Genomic DNA, 16,629 nt, shown 5'->3' on the forward strand with positions numbered 1-16,629 from the left:
GAGTGGCAAATTGCAAAAGTCAGACTGCTGCATACAAGTGTGTATATTTATCATACATAACATAAATACTAAATTTGTGCCAAACAGATGTTTATTGCAGAGGAGGCAGCTGTTATTGGGATTCAGTTTCTAATTTTTTCAAATGTCACAGAAGGAAATGTTGCATGTTAGCTCACAGTTGCATAAACCGCTCACTAGAATTAATAAACTTTCTGAAAGATGTATATAGAATGATATTAATGAAAGCTATTTATTGTCAATTCAATGTTCTGTTTTCGGCTGACGAAAATGCATTTAAAGTGCCACATTACCAAGAAAGCACATAGTTATTTTTCATAATCTTAATTAATTTTCACGCACTACTGTATGAAATGTATGATAAGTTTTAGTTTGCAATTCGTTTTCTATTAATTCAAAATTAATTTTAATTCCAAACGCGTATTCACTGCACAGTACCTGAAGAATGAGAGTTTAGCAGGGATGAATGCCTGATTGTACAAGGGCCTATACAAATACAAAGTGACAGACAAACATAAAAGTAAAACTTCAAAATGCAAGGCTAGATCGAAGGCAAGTAGCATTCCTGTTCCTATACTGCAGATGGAAAGAAGTATCTCAGAAATCCTATTCTCAAAGAAAGATGAGGTTAATGCAATTGAAAGCAGAGATAAAACTTTTCCAAACCAGAATCTGAGCTTTATAGAAAATATGTTATAAAGTGGGCTGTAAATCTTTTTAGGTTTTCCCAGGCTGGAGGAGATCCGTGGAAGATCAAGGAACTGAAATCCTCAATTCTTTTTTTCAGTGGGTCATGAATAAGTTTTTCTTGTCTGCCAGGTTCTCTCTTAAGTTGCACAACAAAGGTTGAGTTTTGAAATGTTAAGTATTAACTGCATTACATATCGGAGCTGTCATTTTGAACATAGCATGCCTTTAAAATATTTAAGCAGAACCCCAAAGGGATATATATTTTTACCTTTAAAAGTTTGTTTTAATAGAAATTGATGACAAAAGACTATATGTAAATGGTAGAGCAGCACACACCTACCACAATTAACGGGAAAAAGGCTCATTTACAAGATAAAGTAAAATGCAAAAAGCAGCCTATTTTTCATACTGAATAGTAGATGGTTTTGAAAGTGAACAGTACTACAAACTCTGAGAGCTCTGTTTGTTCCATTGGCATTTTCTCCATTGCGTGCAGCCAAAGTTTGGTTGCTCCCATGCAATGACAATAATCAACACCCGCTAAATTGACGCTAAAATCAAGTAACATAATTTACTTACTACAGCCTATGTTGGACTTGCATGCTGTTTGCCAGAGTGGCAGAGGTTTCCTCATGCCATGGCCACTTTTCATAGCTGCTCATCCAGCACCAAGGAAGAGCCATTGGCTCCTGTGGAAAACAATTCCTCACACTGCAGTTACTCTTTAGAAATCCAAATCCTTGAAGATGTGTGTTATGCTCCATTTTCTCTAAATGCATGTATCAAGCTATGTAAAGTATATAATAACAGTTCTTCAAGTGGACTTTAAATGCTTTTTATGTCCCATTACCTTATACATTAAAATAAGATATTGATCAAGCCTTTTCTGATGAAATATGAACTTACAGCACGTTTACTTTGGTTGCAGCTCCTTCCTTCAGCACAATAAAATGCCATGTTTGTGTTTTCTAATCTTAACCACAATTTTGACTTTGAAAGAGCATAAATACAAGCTGTGTAAATATGAATAGAGAAAACTGTTTTCCTACTTCCATCCCTTTTGCACACAGTGGGTTAACACTTCATTACCTTGAGCACTGAAGGATAAATCATACAGCACAATAAGGATAAAAACATTAATGGCTCAATTTGGGAGCATTTCAAACGTGATTTCCTTAAAGTGATGCTGCTCCAAAGGCTTACTGAATCACAAATATTTGCATGTATATTAGGCACTGTGTTTTGACTAGGATATCCTTGCCAACCCTTATTGTTTAATGTGAATCATTTTTCTTCTCCAGCAAAGTTACAGTTCAAACATGGGATGGTAATGTAGAAACACTGGCAAAAGCCATGGCAGATACTTTAATATGCAATACAGATAGATGTTTCTATAGGCCAACCTCTCAGCCTTGGACATGCCAAAACTTAGATCTGACCCTGATAGTGCACTAGCTAATGGGCTAATTGTGAACCTAATTGCCTCTTTGCACTTTCAGTTACCAGACTGAACAGATGAGAGCAGAAGTATTCCTGCACACAGAAGTATGCTGGTTAGGACCTTGGTGACCAGTGGGAATGGTGCAGCTGTAAAAGAGCAGATGAAAAGATGTTCTCAGAATGATTAGCCAATTGCTCCTTCTACTTTGCAGCAATCTGATACATTGAACAAAAAAGCACTTGATATTTATTTCCCCTTGATTTCCACAGCTCCCTGACAAAGGTATTTTACAGGATTATTTTCTGACTGCGGCGCTGAACTGAAAGGCAGAGGAGTTCAGTTCTGCTCCCACTTTTGTTCCAGACTGCCTGTGTAATGTCAGGCAACCCATTTAACCTCATGGCATCCCGGGCCCCATCTGGTCAGGGGGAAAAACACAACCTGCTGAGAGAGCTGCTGTGAGGACACATCCATTCCTCAGGAGATTCTCAGGTACAAGAGCAATACAGCCTGAATAAATACACAGTGAGAACAGGTTTTCATTTCTCCTGTTTGTAATTCATGAGTTGCTACTTCATTACCTGTGGCACTGAAGGATAAATTATACCAGCACAAACTGGAAATGAACATTAGTATCTTCATTCAGTACCATTTCATAGATGGTCTACTTTAAGATGCCATTGGCCTAAAGACCTAAACAAATAAGAAGCTATTAGGAATGAGATCCTTTGCTTTTAACTACTTCAACACGAGTGTGTAATTCCTAGCACTCCAGAATGGCATTGTCCTATTAAATCTATTGTGTTTATCCTTAAAACCTGGTAAAAGTTGAGAAATAAATATCTAATAGCATACCCAGTTTGCACTCACCACTGTTAAGTGGCACTTAGCATTTCCAAGGCAGCTTTTAACTTCCAGACCATCTGCAAGCTGGAAAATCCCCCTGACTTGGCTGTTTGAGAGGTTCATCTCTGACAACTCAGTACTACCTTAGCCTGTTCAACAGTTAATTGAAGCCAATAAAGCAGATTCAAGAGTTCATTCATGAGAGGCAAGAGTGGCTTACACCCTGCTCTTGCTCTCAGAGCCTGAGAGATGACATTAGTACGCCAATTAGACAAGAGTACTATAGAGGTGAACAACTATTCTGCCTATTGGCCACTGCTGACCATAGAGAGATGAACTTAAATAGTTCCCAAGAGCAAGTGGAAAAGTGACACAGACCTTTACGCACCTCCCAGTGAAACTCTACCTGCTGGCATCAGCTGGGCCGAGTTAAACTGGATAAACTCCTCTGCAAAAGCTGAAGGCCATGTGTCTGCAGGACTCTGATGTGTGTTGGAGCTTCACACTGGACATAGCTAAAAGAGAACAGAGGAAGGATAAGTAGCATATAAAGTTACGTCTGTCTCTACAGTCTGCCTCTTGTCTCCATCACCTGCTCACATATGCCAGTCAGAAAAGGGCTGTGTCTACATGTAAAAGACAGAGGTATGCAGATGAAGGAGTGCCGTTCTGTTAGCTTTTACTTTGCCCAGAAGCCAATGTGAAAATATACTTTTAAAAGTATGAGAAGAAAGAGCATGATAATGTAGATGTGCTGGAGCAATGAACAACGGCTGATGGGATATTCTTTGGCTATGACAACAGGAGATCAGATAATGAGCTGGAGTGTACAGTATTGGGTCACAGAAAACAAAACCAAAAAACTGTTCACACTTCTTAGTAAAATGTTTCAAAATCTACATAACCTGACCCATCCTGCATATGCAGTTTATGACAGTTATCAATAAAAACTGAGGATAGGTATAATTTTACACTGATAGCAGCTCTGAGAAAATCAAGTTTTCCTTACATAGATTTTTTTTTTTTTTTTTTTAATATAAACACTATTCATGGTACAAAACGTTCTTTGCACCCCACATGCAGTAAAAAAGCGAGTACAAAAAATCATTTTGGGAACTACACATAATCAATCTGCTCCTGAAGATAGAGAAATATCATTATCAAAAGTACTGCAACCTGTAGATGAGGAATTTCAGGGCAGGATGCACCCAGCTGCTTCCACCTCCTTTCCTTTAGCCTCCTTTGAACAACCTCAACCACAAATTCTTTTTCATGTGTTCTGAAGGTTCTGCAAATAACTACCCTTTTCATTTCATCTTATGGGACTGCTGGGTCTGACATACCCTGGTGCTGTGTAATATTTGATTTAAGGAGCAGGAGAGACATGAGACAACTTCCAGGTAGAAATTCAACAAATTCTTCTTTTGAAGCATTGCTGATCTGCGTCATTAGGAAAGGCATCATCTTAACTTTTCTCCAAAGAGTCTGACACTAGTGATTATTCAACATAACTATGTAAATATGCTTTTACTGATACAGACCTAAATCTTTTTATTAGGAAAAGAAAATTTGTTATTATTATTATTATTGTTAAGCTATTAGTGAAATCAGGATTGGGTAAAATGCTAAAGAAACATAGAATAAGTTTGTATCCTTGAAGTGGAAGTCAGAGTTAAACCTCATGCACAAGAAACATGATCTGCTGGGCCTGACAGAGGGACAGCGTAATTGCAAAGTGAAAGCTGAAAATATGAAGCAGCACAGAACAAATTCAGAGAGGTATTGATGCCAGATCATATAATCATTTACAGACGTGTCTCTTCTCCTAGTCTCTCAGTGGCTTTTATTACAATGTAATTATAAAATAAGGTATATTTTAAAACTGCCTAACGATTATGAACAGCAGCTAACAAAATTAATACTAAATTTAAGGTGTTTCTTGTTATTATAAATGTATTCTAACTAAATGTACATAGAACTCACAGTACTCAATATTGATTACTTTAAGAGCAGCATTTATCTCAAAATGTGATTTAGCCCTTGAAGGCCAAAAACTGACAACATACTTCAGCAACCACACAGTCGTTGTCCTCATATCAACCAGGGCGCATTTCAGGCTTTAAAATGAGAAAGTCCTAATTTATTATGTGCTCCTCTTGATGAAAACTGAAGTAATCTGACTAACCCATGCCTAAATTCAAGTATAAAATGAAATGTTTTTCTAGAACTTGAACAAAAACTAGAAAAATTAAAATAAATGTAAAGATGTTTCAGTTTAGGCTTTGGTGAATGGATGCTTTTGCACTTGGGAATGGGATGTTTGGGGATCTCATAAACATCCTGAACAGTCATGATCCATTTCAGCATTTTATTTTTCTTTCTCTCCTATTGAATGCTATTCAATACCTACTTTATTACACTGGATCTCAAATGTCCACGGTTCGCAGAAAACAATAACTGCCCTAATCTCAAAGAAAAATACGAAGCTCAGCTTCAGTATGCATTAGCCAAATAATCAAGACCAGCTTGTCTCACAGGGAACATTAATAAGTAAATTATACATGAGATGGTAAAAATTAATCATTTTTACTTCCATCAGAATGCTAGATAATAAACAATAGATGGCTCCCTGTGGTGCGTGGCTGGGAATGACATTATTTAATGACCTTTGCCAACTGTACAGTTAAAACCATGCAGGCTAATTTCAATTTATAACATGTTATGCTTCTTTCATTGTTCTAAAGTCAGAAAAATTGATCTACTGGGGAAAACATAGCTCATGCCTCCAGCTGTAATTCCCACATGCGTCGTTGTGCTTTTTGGACAGCCCAACCAAGAGAAGGCAGGAGCCATGCCTGTTGCTGCACACAGTTCACTGTTGCTTTTAATATCAACCTCTCCAGCCACAGGTAGATTTCACTGTAAAATAAAATTTATTAGCCATGATACTGTGTCTTCCTGTTATGAACTCTTGGGATTTTTTCCATATCCTTGTCAATACACCATAAATAAACTGTTTCTTATTCCATGCTTTTTTGTTTTGTTTTTCACAACAATCCTGTTTATTATCTGCTGATACCTGTACCTCACTAACAAGCTCTGCACTGTTCCCAGCTACAGAGAGACCAAGGCATGTTGGTCTGCAAGAGATGCCGCCAGCCCCTCGGGTGCTCCTCCCTCATCCACCATCTGCCTAGGGCTCCCTGGCCCAGAAGACAGACTGGATTGGAATAACAAAAAATAGAAAGACAGAAGAATCTCTCAGAGAGGTTTTGTTTTCTTTTGGAAAACACACACTCAATATACACAGGAATGGCTGGTCCAGCTCAAAATGAACATGCACATAGTCCCACGTCCTTCAACACTGCCTACAGCCCGTATTTACAGAACACAACCATATTCCCCAGAATACCTTCCCAGCCTGCAGCTATTAGTGGTTCAAGGATACCCTGAAGCTGAGGTGAAACCTTTCTATGTGATAGATTTTTCCTCTAAGGATTTTCTGCAGTGGATTCTTTTCTTCCTTCCAGTCACTTTTTGAACCGACACAGATTTTTGGCATATCCTCTATCCTGCAAGGCGAAGACAACACCTTACATTAACAAAACACTGGAAGTACAACATGTCATTGGAAATCTGGTGGTCTGGTGAAGTTCTTCTCTTTGGTTTCCAAAGCATCAAGGGTTACATAGTCAGATTGTATGCATAAAACTGTTTGGAGGAGCAGAGTAACTAAAATCTAGATTTCTATGCTAAGAAATTTGAAAAATGTGAAAGATAACTCAGTAAGCCACCATTACTCAGTATTCATTACCTTAAAATAGGATTTGGGAGAAATTTAGAGACAAATATATACTCTAATTAGGAACACTTTTCAAGATTATTAAATAAAATACAAAGGATTTTTGTGCTATCTCATTAATCTACAAAAATATTTTATCTTGGTTAAGTTATTTATCTAAAGTGCCCTGTTTTATCTTTTTGTTTGTTTGTTTGTTTTATAATCTTAACTATTTATTACATAGCCAATAAGTGAAAAAACACACATTAAAAATGAGAAGAACAGCTCAGTTTCTACATGAGGACCACAATCCTCCTCACACAACCACACTATGATCCTGAGAATCAATTAGTGTAAAAAGCACTAATTTCAAATGTACACAAGAGAGTTATATGTCAAGGATTCTTTTCATTTACAGAAGAGCAAATCATTACTCCAGTTATAGATCAACTGTTATTTTATACATAATTAGAGCGAAGACAGCAACACAAAGGGTGCCAGTTCTGATACTGTGCAGATAAGTTGGAGTTTGCACTGTGCAGTGATTGGGAATTTTAACCTCTTCTACTAAGTAGAAAAATGCTCAAAGATTATAATCGTTCTAAAATGGCTCATTACATTCTTGAGTGCCAGTTAGTCATTCAGGAGGACACTTGAAGTAAGTAAACTTTAAAGAGTTCAATGCAGTCCTGAGAAATTCTTCTGCAAAAACCCAATGTTATGTGCAGCACCATAGATTTAGAAGCTTATGCTGAGCTTGTGAATGACTTAGGAAATGTGTTCTCCAGTCCTATCTGTATGCTGTAACCTATCACAGCTATGGAAAAGTTCTATAAAAATTCCTCTTTACAACGGTTTTATCTATGTGAATAGAAATGTTTATGCCACAGTCATTTCCTCCTCAGCATCAAATTAGCCTTTTTGCAAATAGTTAAGCAAGTGTTGGATCATTAGGTGTTGTTAACAGGATTCAAAGGAAAAGGAAAGGACATAGGAGCCCTCCCCTCCCCATCATTCTCTAGTGATAAATAACTGATCTTCTAATACTAAGAGAAGGGTATTATACATGCACAGTTTCATACACTTCCCACAGCAATCTGGTTTTGATAGCTAGAATATATATTTAGCTCTTATCTTGTGGAGTGACTTTTAATGACATTTAGAAGCGCTAAGGTACTTTGAGGATTAGGCTGCTTATTAGTCCCAGTGTACCCTCTAAGTGGTTGTTCAGATATTAAACATTCCCTCTGTCAGGGTACATAAACAATGAGGACATTTGATAGGAGGCAAATTTTCTACATAATTCTGTTTTGCTGAGTTTATTCTCATTACCTTCAGACATTTATCTACATACAAACCATCCTGGTATGGTAATTACTTCATCTTCTCTTTAACAAGTGCTGAGTATTACAAAACAGCCTCAATTTTGTTTTTCAGCCCATTCTTATTTCTTAGCCAAGCAAAACTGGCTTTGGAAAAATACACTTCTGGTTTTGCTTTGAATCAAAACAAGCCTATGTCAGCAGCTAAGCTATCCCCAGAACAGAATCATCTGCATTGGAAAAAACATTCAAGATCAATGAGTCCAGCTATCAACCCAACCTACTGAGTCCTATCACTAGACCATGTCCCTTAGTGCCACACCCACACACATCTTAGAATCCCTCTAAGATGGGAACACTTGACACACCTGGGGAACCTTTCCCAGTGCTTGGCCCCCTTATCCATGAGTGAATTCTTCCTAACATGCAATCTATACACTCACTGGAGCAACTTGGGGTTGTTCCTTCACATCCTGTGGCTTGTCATCTGAGAAGAGAGACTGGCACTCTCTCCACTAGAACCTCATATCACATGGATATTTTGCTGTCTGATCTTTAAGATCTGCTTTAGAAGAAGTTAATGAATTTTCCATCATCACAGAGATCCCACTCATCACATTTGTCTCTACATTCAGCTTTTAGCGGAGAAATTCACTAGTTTATTGAATACTGAAATCTAAACACAGAACCTGGAAATGGGGGGTGGGGAGGGCTCGAGGAGGCCAATTATTCGCCTCTTGTGTGGTGATTTAATATTATAATTCAATGTATAAACGTAATAATTCCTGCACTCTTTCTGCTAGAGGAAACGCATGCAGCTTCTGATAATAAGATAATGCAGAGAGGATTCATTTCCTACAAGCTGTCTTTGTATTGTTTACTGCGCTAAATGAATGTGAGAGATGTGCAATATATAATCATAAAACATCTTTGCGTGGCAAGAGGAGCACTTTTCTACAAGATAACTGATAATGTTTTTTTGTTTGAGTTTTAGAACAAGAATTAGAGCAATCAAAGATATGAAAAACATGACAGAAAGCAACTCAGAACTGATTCTGCATTCTACCGTATAGGTTTCCACATAAACTTTACATGACAGGCTGTAGTAGGGCATGCAGGTACTTCCGAGGTTTCCCATTTAATGAAATCAGTATTTCTTCATTTGGCTATGCTTAAAGAGTCATATCTGATAATTTCCCTTTAACTGTTACTCAGTCTTTTTCTCGGACTACCAACAGTTAAGTCTCTTCTACAGTTCTTCATTTACAAATATTAATCTCTGCTGTAGCCATCCTGTGTCTCCAGCATATCCTGCAGCACTGATTTCCAGTCTAGGCTTCTGGTTTCAGACCTTTAATTTTTGACCAATTTAATTGTACAGAAGATGGTCAGTTTCATCCAGATGATGTTACGTGCCTTTTCTCGACAAATTAAAAGTAATAAAGAAGTCTAGCCTTGATCTTCCAAGTGGGGAAAAGAAACTCTTCTTCTAATGAGAGGCACTTATATGATTGCACAAGGCAACAGCAGTATCTCCAGGCTTTTGTAGCTGCCAGGTAGAGGAAAGCTGCTTTAACTGGGAGCTCAAGCACCTCCTAATCACACAGTGAGAGAAATACTTGAGCTGCAGTTCAGTGTTCAAAACTGGACATCACAATTTCTTGGACTAGAGATAACAGAAGCAGTGTCTCTTGGAGTATGCCAGTCAAAGGCCACCGTCCCACTGCCACAGAGAACACAGACAGATTTAATTAGAACTTCATTCCTAACATTGGGGTTTGCACAGTGGTGAAGGCTTGCCCTCTAGCTCTACTATTAGTCACATATATGCAAACAAATGTAAGCATATTGGATAACTCAGAAAAGCCAGATCTGCAGGCAATTCTTTAGAATTCCTGCTGGAAAATCCCAGTACAGACTAGTGCTGAAGGGTTGGAAAATATCCTTTGATTTCTGGGCTCATAAATCAAGACTTCTGTACTCTCCTCCACCTCCCTCTCTACTTCTGCATGACCCATGTACTGGGGCAGACATGGAGGATAAAGGAGGATTTGGTACTGAAGATGTGCCTAGACTGTATTATGAACTTTTTTTTCTCCTTTCTGAAAGAGCTAAGATGAAATCCACAACTCAGAAGCAAGGCAAGAATTTTGCAGCTTGTGCATGGAGCTGGGAACTGTCATGCTCCATCTCAGCTTGGTTTGTTCCAGCAAGGAGCTGCTAATATGTGGCTAGATCATGCCCCTGTTTTCAGTGGGGGCAATGAGGAAATCAGCACTGAATATAGCACTGTTTAATACAAAACAACAACAACAAAAAACCTGATTTCCCCTGAAATACATCTTCTGCCTCAGTTGCAAAGAGTCCTCTAGTTTAAAAGGCTCTGTGAAGACCATTCTTGTGTTTTCCTATATGGAATCAGCAGTGTGCAGCACAGGCAAGGAAGTACCTCTACTAAAAATAAAATCTGGGTAGAGTCAAATAATATTCATACAACTTAAAGAAAAAATACAATGTTTTAAGACTCCGCAGTGCTATAGATCTTCAGTCTCATGCAGCAAAAGTAGGAACAATTTGCAGGCCAACAATCTTGCTGCAAACCTGTAATGACTAAATTGTGATTGATAATATCAATTTGAGAGCAGAACTGCCACCACAACGTCCCATAGCAACAAGAGGCATTCTGTACAGGATTTCCCACTTGTGCAGTGATTACAGTAATAATGATGAAAGTGTTTTGAAAGGATTTCTAAGAGTCTGGTATTCCAGCTAAGTCTGGAGGAAATAAAGGTTGATTTCAGGCTTCTAATACTGCGTGTAACTTAAGCCACAGTCCAAAAACCACACCTGAATGTTTTAATGTCCATTAGGCACACAAAGCCTGAATGGCAATTTTTCACCTTTCATAGATAGCTCGTTACCACTTCAGTCACTTGGCAGCAAATTGCAGAGGTCAATAGTATGCTTCAGTACCTGCTGTATGAAATAAACCCTATTCAGTAGGCAGGGAACAAATGGAAATGAGCAGTATTTCTGCTGGTCTTATGCACATCTGTAGAACATGTCTAGCCAAAACCATAATTTCATCTGCAAGTGCTACAACATGAAGAGATTTTGTCTAACATGGGTGATAAAAGGTCATCTATGAGGACAAGAGATAAAATGGGAGTGTGCTAGGAATTTACAAGTGAGCTTCATTTTCTTTATTTTTTTTCTTTTCTTTTCTTTTATATATATATATCCACACACATTCCCTTATTAGCTTATTGGGGAAATGAGCACACTGTAAAGTTCATGTTGAAAAGAAAGGTCACGCTTCACTGCAGAGAAAAAGCTACTCTTGAAATAATCATCAAGAAAAAAAATTCAGAATGAGCACAACTGAAAATGTGACTTTTGTTACAGGAGAACAATGGTTTTCTGCATTTTTGCTACATTTCCTGGAGAAGATACTACAAAAAAGACAGCATACCTAAGAAACAGTTATCTGTTCCATGGCTGTCAATATATATTCTGGTTACCTGTTGGACTGGAGAAGGACTTGCACCATTTGCCCAAAGTTCTGAAAATCAGCCAAGATGCTCATTGTCCCACATTGTGGCAAGGCAGAGACGTACTGACAGCAGTATGATTGAGATGCCATCAAGAACAGGAATGGCTAATCATGTGGTCTCATCTATTTCCTGAAGTTTAAATGCCCTTTTATCTTACATTATTTACCACAGCTTTGAATAGTAAAATGAGGGTGAGAGAGGTACAACCTGAACCTGAAACCACACCTCACCCATTTGATCACCACTGCTATAAAAATAACTTTGCTAAGCCATAATACTGTAGGCTGTGTCATGACAACTTAAATGCAGTAAACTATTAAAAAGATTATACACTAAACCTGTAAAATACCTTGTCTTTCAGCACTAATCACTCCCAATAAGCATATGTTAAATTTCCACTCATTGGGAGCAAAACAAGAAGATGGCATTTCTTTCCAGATATCTGTCAACTCAAGCAGTACCAACAAAAAGGCTCTGCACAGCCCACATACACTTCCTGCAAGCCCTGAGTCCTCAGACATTCCTACAGGCCACACGACATGACGCAACCTCATCATCACACTACAGGCATTGCAACAACTTGTGGTAGAACTATTTTCACAGTCATTTTACAGTAAAAAGGCACACAGAGTAATTACTGGGAGCACAGTGACACAGCCTGGGGGCCAGGGAGGTTGGGACACAGAGATACCAGCATGAGCACTGGGATAGAGTTGTTCTGACCTGACCTGCTAAGGTCAGGGATGGCTCCCCAAGATCTCTGCCCCAGGCTTGCAGATATGGCCTTGGGGCTTCTGCCACCTATTACAAACGATCATTACCCCAATGACTGTTTAACTAATAGCAACTGAGAAACATGCAAATACAGTAGAGTACAGTCAAGGAATGTCAATGAAAACACCATCTGTAGATGATACAATCAGGCACCTTGCAACAGATTTTAGATAACTATAAATAAAACCCACTGGTTAAAATGCAATATCTTGATGTTTTCACAGAAGGGGTCCATGAAGGAAAACACAATAATTGCTGGTAAAGAAAATGCCCAATAGGAAAGTATTTGCCTAGAACAAAACTGCTGACAGATCAGTTCAATATCTTCAGACCATAAAATTTGTTTGTTCTATAATGTTTCTCTAGAACACAATTACCCTTATAGTTTGTCAAAGAAGACATTTATATATAAGCTGATAGTGCTAAGTGGAAAATTTGGGACTGATTTCTTATTTAAAAGTGATAAAATTGATTTTAAATTACTTTTTGTAAAGCCGGACCTTGATGCCTCAGTAATAGGGAGCAATGAAAGGAATACAGTAGTCAGTAACACAGTCCATTTGGGTTGTGTTCTGTTGTGCCCTTGCAAAAGGGTCACTTGAAAAGAAGCAGCCACAATGTTTTCACTGCATGGGTTATTATTATGAAGGCAGACCATATTTTAGCATGTGCATCAAGTTACTGAATCATCTTAAATTTGGATACAGTATCTTGAAATATGAAAGCAAACAGAAATCAAGTTAATATAAGACCATTGTTTACTCATTGTTTAAAGTAATACATAAAAGGGTTAGTTCTGGTTGATTGTTTTTTTGCATGCAAACAATCTTAGTGCTGAAAACCTCTATTTAATATCTCAGTATTATCTGAAGTTGCCAGAATTACTGGAAAATGCCACCAAATTCACGGACCCATTTCTAGTATCTTCATAAAGAGACAGCTGACCTGGCCCTATCGAAGCCCTTGGAGCTTGTACCTAATTGTTTCCATTTGCTACGTTGCTTTACTGCCTACATTATTGAGTAGAGACACTTGTAATTTCTTTCTAAACCTTTCTAAGACCTTTCTAATTGTTTCAGCTCTGTGTATTCAAGCGTTTAACAACAGTGAATTTTTCTGAGCAGATCCTTCAGAGCTCTCTTACAGATGAGAGTTTGCTCTCCTTAAGTAAAAATAAATAGATATCAGGACTTCTCTTAGAAACTTAAGTGTTCAAAATTAACCTTTTGTTCTAGAAGGAAGAGGTCATAGAAATGCCTGGACTACAGCTACCTTCTTGGGAACAAAAGGGAAAGAGGAGGACGCTTGTTCATTATTGAGTGAGCAGCTCTCCACCCCAGAGGAGCGCAGAGTCGGTGTTGCAGAGCCATCACCATACCCCTCTTGTAGCCAGATACATTAGAAAAGTCTACAATGAGATTCAGTCCCTTGTCACTGCAGTGACTCCATGTGATCTATGTATGCCAGGAATAGCAACAGAAATACAATCTACGCTGCTTAGTGGCAGTGGCTGCATGAAACACAAATATATCTTCCCTTTTTCTTTTTCTTTTTCTTTCTTTTTTTTTTTTTTCTTCCTACTGAATGTTATACCATTAAGTATCTGCTCTTTCATGAAAACCTTTATTTTTATTACAATTACACTTTCTCATGGAAACACAGCTTTGCAAAACATAACATACTTAGTTAACTTCAGGTCATTTCTTCAGTTCATTTCACTTAGTAGTAAAAATCTAATGGCCAAATCTACCTATTGACTGATGTTTGTGAGATTTCTCTTTAAGTCAATAACAGCCCTTAGCAAGAATCAGTGACTTTGCTGTTATTTATACATAAAGAGTTGTATTGAACTCAAGTAGTGCTCACAGTTCAGCATTTTACTTTTGTTTTGTTTTAAATTCTTGTTTTCCAAGCTGTGTTGGGATCTTGGAAGCCACTACAAACTAAATCAAACCAGAAAATCTTACATGTCAAAAATAATCATAAACCAGTTTTCAATGCCTTATTTATGGATCCCACCATTTTACAAGCAAAATTTCCTATATCTACTTAAATCAGTTTTCAGTAGCATGACAGCAACCAGTATGCAAGCAATAACAGAACTGCATTAAGGGAAGCACTGAATTTATGATCTACCCAGTAGAAATCTATCAATTTTGATCAAGTTCTAGGCACAGTTTCTAATATTTCACACTATGCCGTACAGTTTCTCACCAAGTTTATAAATTGCTTCATAAGACAATATGATACTGAAAGAAACAGGCAAAGCTAAGTCAGCAAGTAGGTTATTAATTCATTACAAAATGTATGGCTTGATTGGCAAATTATGATTAAAAGTGATATCTGCATCTCAGATGAATTCTGATTCTTTTTAAGTATTTTGTTATTGCTTTACTACAAAATCTTATACATACAACTGCAAAAAGAACAGCAGGATTGGAAGAGCCGTACCTGTATATTTGCATCCTACGAAATCCTTTGTTTGGAGGATATTTCTTCCATGCTCCCAGCACCGATGGCAGCGATCCATCCACAAGACAAAGTCTGATATTTCAATAGGTCCAATTTTACCTATTACTGATAATAATAATAATTAATTGCAATGTGTAATCCATGATTATGAACTTAAATAATACGCAATATTTTCTGTGACAAATGTAATACCTTAAAAATGTGTAAGTGGGGTGATGTGGATTTCCAACAGATTGAAATCATCATCTATCTTTAATCTGCTGCAGGTTGAATACAAAGTTCTATAAAACTCATCCTGTGGAATGCTTAAGGAAAGCCTATCCTTTGTGAGGAAGTCTGAAAAGGAGGAAGACTTGGATGTTTTGGGCTTTATCATGGGTGATGACAGTCCATACCCAACTCCTACCCTGGCCAGTTGCACTGAAGGGACCTTTCAGCGTTTCAGCAGCTCAACTAACCAGCAGGAAATGGCCAAGAGTGAAGTTCAGAGACACCTACTGAGCTCCCAAAGCTTGCTAGGAGGAGAGCAGTTGTAAGAACACTCAGAACTAGGTTTAGAAGCGTCCAGAAGAAGCTTGAGAGACAGGATCCCTAGCATTTTGTTGTTTCTCACATGGCTAGGGCTTAGGTGAAAAGCAGGCACACTGAGGAAGATGTGCTACTCTTTAGGAGAGTTGGATACATGCCTACATCTCTGTGCTGGGAGTGATTGCTATAAATTCTGTGCAAAGTTCCCTCCAACATTCATTTTCCCATCTTGAAAACATTTAACCATGTAGTAAAATTTTGATTAAAAGACATCAAAGAAGCCTTCACAGCATTGTAAATGCTTCCAAATCCCTGCCCAGAACAACTCTTTGCTCTTGAACAGCTTCTAAGGATCTAAATCTTGTCATGTATGGTTTAGTCTCACAAACTACCCAGTCTTAAATCTTATCTGGGCTAGTAGTATATGTAAGACTTCTTAAAAAGAGGTACTAAAAACTTGGTGAAAGAAGTGCCCTTGCGGTAGCTTCTGATCTACTCCTGTCAGTGAATGCTTAGTGATCTCATCAATTACCTTAAATCCTGAAAACATGAGGATTTCTCTTATACATTTTGATTTTCTGTAATAAACCTTGATCTTCTCATTATCCACATGGATATCATATAATCCTTTTTTTTATCCTTCTAAGCTCTTGGTCTTAAAGTTATCTGGTGATAAAAAGCTCCAAAGGTTAATTGCAAATTGTGCAAAGTAACCATTTCAGTTTACTAATTCCAAGTGTGTTACCTTTGCATTAGGTTATATGTTTCCATCTGAAAACATTAAGTGGGAGCATCTGATAAGCCTTCCTCACACTATTGGATATTTCCTAGGATGCTGCCTGTTTCTGTTATCCAAACATCCTCTGCTCCTGCTTTCTTCACAGACAAGTGATTCCTATGCCAGTATACTTTAAGTGTCATTTTTGCTTTAAGGTAATAAGAAACTCATTAAATCAGGGAAGGAGCAGCAGATGCACACGCTGCACTTTTTGGGCTCTGGACATTCCAGGGCAGTGCTGCTGCTGATGGAGCACACCCAGGAGGCCACTGTCAGGTGCAGAGAGTGATCCTACACTGCTTGGAAGTTACACTGGTTGAGGGCCATGGAAAAGGAGAGAGGGGAAGTGATTTATACCTGGTATATGAGGCTCTCAGGGCTTGCAAGCCAACTGGGCCTGCAGCAAGCCTGTCCCCAGACGCTTG

At 38.1% G+C, this 16,629-nt stretch overlaps 1 long non-coding RNA gene across 7 annotated transcripts in view; it reads right to left on the reverse strand.

Annotated features, from left to right (window-relative positions):
* The window catches only part of LOC107318349 (uncharacterized), a 67,222-nt gene that overhangs the window by 2,139 nt on the left and 48,454 nt on the right, over positions 1-16,629 (reverse strand). For 4 of the 7 annotated variants that reach the window (XR_014933610.1, XR_014933613.1, XR_014933614.1 and 1 more), the window contains 3 exons: positions 14,878-15,003; positions 3,374-3,510; positions 1,288-2,295 (listed from right to left, as the gene is read on the reverse strand). This is a non-coding gene — a long non-coding RNA (uncharacterized LOC107318349). The remainder of the gene's footprint in view (positions 1-1,287; positions 2,296-3,373; positions 3,511-14,877; positions 15,004-16,629) is intronic. The other 3 variants (XR_014933611.1, XR_014933616.1, XR_014933615.1) reach the window with 3 other exon arrangements.

This window comes from Coturnix japonica, chromosome 12, assembly GCF_054131305.1.
Source record: "Coturnix japonica strain WE chromosome 12, WE-NBRP24, whole genome shotgun sequence".
In the NCBI taxonomy this organism is placed as follows: Eukaryota; Metazoa; Chordata; class Aves; order Galliformes; family Phasianidae; genus Coturnix; species Coturnix japonica.